Here is a 4,333-nt window from a genome sequence, read left to right as displayed (position 1 = left end):
TGGCGGGCCGGCGGCTCGGCCCCATCCCCTCGATGCCAGCGCCTTCCGCCTCAGCCCGGCCCTGGGCTCCTCCGCTTTCCCTCTGGAGGGGGCAAAGCTGCGCCAGGCCTCGCCTCGCCTCTTGCTTTTGCTTTCCTTTCTCCTCTCCTCTCTTCTTTTCTTTGGGAAAAAAACCCAAACCTTTAAAGGGTGTTGCAGCTTCTGGGAACATTGGTGGGGGCCTGGGGAGGGGAGGGCTGCCCCCTATCTTGATGTTCCCACCAGCCCCTGCCTACCCATGTTTTCCTAGCCCTTAGCCAGTCACGTCTCTGAGCAGAGTTTCACTGGGTGGTGTCTGCTGGCTCCTCCAATTTGTTGGAGGGCCAGTGTGCCCTACTCCTTGTTTCCCACCCCCCAGCACTTGTTGTTAACCTCTGACCCTCGCTGCCCTCCCTCTTATTGTTTCAAGTTGTCCCAAGAGCTCAGCTGATGCACACCTGATAGTCCTGTCCCCCTATCCTGTGGTTAGAGGAGGCTACAGTTCTTCTGTGGGCTATGCCCAGGATCTTCCCATGTATCATGGGGGCCTGCCTCCCTGTGCACCCAGCCTGGGCAGTGCACAGGGAAGGAGCAGCTTGTTCCCTCTGCTTTCCTCCTTGTTCAGGGTGTGAGCCCCCCACATCACTTGCTACAGGCCACATATACCCCACTCCAGATACAAAAGTTTTAATTTCCTACTGAGCTTTTCTTTCGTGCTGATCACTGGAGGATCCACGTGTTTCATAGGCATAAATGAATGTGTCCTTTCTGAGGCAGTGAGGGTGGTATGAGCTCCATTGTGCAGATGGCAGGGCCTGAGGACCAAGCTGAAAATGTGAGAGAGGGTCTTCAGAAACAAAGACACAGGAGAGGAACCTGGGTGTATTTGTCAAGTATGAATGCACAGGATGACTAGACAAGATGACTCCGAGTCCACAGTGGGATGTGGCTATGATCCTAGGATGCAGCAGAGCTATCTTTGGTAGTGATTGAGAACATCACTACCCTCATGCCAGATATTGGTACGAATTTTGTGATCCTAGGGTGCCACAGAGCTGTTTTCCATAGTGAGTTAGGAATTTTGACAGCAGCGCATAGGCTTCCAGATAGGTGCTTTTTAAGACACTTGCAGAAATAAGTACAGGGCTGTCAACCACAATGGTAATTTCTCCTGCTCCTACTTCGCCCAGCCCTTCAGGGAGGCAGGCGACTGGAGCCTCACAAACAGAACACGCAACCAGGCATGCTTCTAGGCCCAGCACGCGAGTTAGCGCAGGAGTTCGCACAGGAGGGCAGGCAGGAGGGGCATGAGGCTCCAGGCGAGGAGTCTGAAAGGAAGGTTCTGCACAGTAGTAGCCCAGATTATTATGAGCACCATGGTGGGAGGGATGCATCGCATCCTGAAGCTCCACCCTGCACCTGGACCCCCCTGCTCTGGTACTACCGGGGTCTCCACCCAAACAGAGCCCATGTTTCCAGCTTCTACCTAAACGGAACCTGTGGTCCCTGCTCCCACCCAGGCAGGACCCATAGCCCCAGCCTTCATTCAGATGGAGCCCCTGGCTTCCTGTGTAGGCTGCCTGGCACAGACACAGGCAGCTGGGTCTGGGAGCACTGACACCTCCCCTTGTGGGATGTGCTCAACAGTGGAGGCCCTGGAGTGCCAGATAAGGGAACTCCAGGCAATGGTGCAATGGCTGCGAGTCACTAGAGATGCAGGACAGTAACTGGACACCTACTTTCAGGTACTCCATTTAACGACTGACGATGCTTTGATGAAAATAAAGAGCCACCGTGAGGTTCAATCGGGCTGCCTGGATGGAGGTAGTCTCTGGCCCTTGGAGGCACTGCACCAGAGAGACCGTTCCCCTGGAACTGCACAACCGTTTTGAACCCCACACCAGCTGAAGCAGCCAAACTTCAAGCCCCAGCATATGAGGAAGGAGGGCCACCAGCAGCTGCGCCCAGAACAAGACGCAGAGTAGTTTGTTGGGCTTGTTTCCGTGATGTGACTGAGAGGATCCCCAAACTCATCCGGCCCTTAGACCACCATTTCATGCTACTCATCCATGTGGGCACAAATGACATAGCTTGGAGCAATCCCAGCCAGGTCATGCATGACTACAGGGCTCTGGGGGCTGGGCTCAATGGTCTAGGGCTCAAGTACTTTTTTCCTCAACCCTCACAATCACAGGTCATGGGCCCTGGAGGGATAGGTGCATTACTGAGGTGAACAGAAAACTTTGGCAATGGTGCCATTTTGAGGAGCTTGGCTTCTTTGACCACACTCTGCACTTCAGTGAGAGAGGTTGTGGACTGTTGGGAAGGGATGGCCTCCACCTCACCTGGAAAGGGAAGAAGCTCTTCTCGGTCAGAATGGCTGACCTACTCAACAGGGCTTTAAACTAAGATTGTTTGGGGATGGGCAGTCAGTCAGCAGTTCTAGCCCAGGTCATGCCAATCACAACAGTAACAGTTTAGGTAGCCCAAGGGAACCCACTCTGACAAAAGCCCAAGGAAAGGTCACATCCCTTCACATAAGAAAGCCTAGGGCTTCCCATGGAAGACTCGTTGCCTGTACACAAATGCCAGAAGCTTGAGTAACAAGCAAGAGGAGCTGGCCCTTCTCCTGACCAATAAAGTTTATGACCTTGTAGGGATAACAGAGACCTGGTGGGACTCTTCCTATGACTGGCTGGTAGGTATAGAAGGCTATACCCTCTACAGGAGAGATAGTGTTGGGAAGAGGGGTGGGAGTGTAGCTCTCTATGTCAAGGAGCAGTACACTTCCCTTCAAACTGAGCTCATTAAGTATGGAGGGCATCTTGAGACTCTCTGGGTTAAAAAACAGGGGGAGCATGGGGAAAGGGATATACTCGTAGGTGTCTGTTACAGACCTCCTAACCAAGAAGAACTGGCTCTCGAATTCAATAAGGAACTGGCCGAGGCTGCATGTTCCCAATGTATGATCATTGGATCATGGGAGACTTCAATCTCCCTGACATCTTGTGGGAAGAGCACATGGCCAGGTCTGATTGGTCATGAAACTTCCTCACCTGCACTGATGACCTGTATCTGATGCAAGAGGTCTACGGGTCAACTAGGGGAGAGGCACTGCTGGATTTGTTTCTGGCCAAAGGGGTTGATCTGGTGAGTTACCTGAGGATCGAGGGCAAGCTTGGTGATAGCAACCATGATTTGATTCTGTCTCCGTCCAACACAGGGTGGGCAAATCCCTCATAAAACAGAAATCCTCAACTTTGCGAAGGCTGACGTCCACAAACAGGAGACTGGTCAGCCAGGCACTAAGAGACCATGGCCTTCTAGAAAGGGGAGTCCACGAGGAATGGTTGTTCCTAAAGAACTCAATCCTCAAAGTGCAAGGGAAGTCCAGCCCGTCCTGCAAGAAATGCAGTCAGAGGGCAGGAAAGCCCCCTTGGCTCAACAGGGAACTTCTGGGTCTCCTGAAACAAAAAAGAGAAGTCTACATCAGATGGAAAACTGAAATCATCACCAAGGAGGACTACTCAGCACTAGCCCGTACCTGTAGGGAATGGCCCAGAAAAGCCAAGGCAGCAGCTGAACTCAGGCTAGCCATGGGAATCAAGGATAACAAAAAGTCATTCTTCAGATATATGGGAAGTCGGAGGAAGAACAAAAGCAACATTGGTCCCCTGTGAGATCAAATTGGGTAGCTGACATCTGACACCCAAGAAAAGGCTGATCTCCTAAACCAGGGGTGTGCAAAATACGGCCCACGGGCCGGATCTGGCCCACCAGGCCATTCTATCCGGCCGGTGGGGACCCTAAAAAGTGTAGAAAATTTATATCTGCCCCTGGTTCCTGTCAAAGATGACAGGAGCCAGAGGCAGTAGGACCCATGGTAAGCCCTGGCAGGGTCCCCCGGCCCTTCCCCCCCGCGCCGGCAGCAGGGAAAAATCAGCCTCCTCACCTTGTGGCTGGCGCTTCCTGCTGCTGCCGCTCGCAGCCTGCGCGGGGCTGTCCTGCCCCTGCACTGCATCAGCACTGCCCTGTGGGGCTGCAGTGGCAATGGAGAGCTGACACAGGTAGCCCTGCACGGGCTCCAAGAGGCTTCGGCACGGGGCGCTGGCCACGGGGAAGGGGAGCACCAGCTTGTTCCTCAGAAGCTGCTGCTCGGTGTGGAGGAAAGCGGCCCCCTCACTCACCGCTGCCGGGCAGCGTTTGCTGCAGCCGCCCACCCGGAGCCCACGCCATGCTAGGCTGTGGTGCAGCTGCTTCGCCACCATCTGTGTGCTGCCCAGTGGTGCAAGGGCGGCGACCGCGCGCGGGCGCG

Source organism: Alligator sinensis, unplaced genomic scaffold (genome assembly GCF_000455745.1).
Source record: "Alligator sinensis unplaced genomic scaffold, ASM45574v1 scaffold343_1, whole genome shotgun sequence".
Lineage (NCBI taxonomy): Eukaryota > Metazoa > Chordata > Crocodylia > Alligatoridae > Alligator > Alligator sinensis.
The sequence above is the reverse complement of the archived record's forward strand: the minus strand, read 5'-3'. Positions refer to the sequence as shown.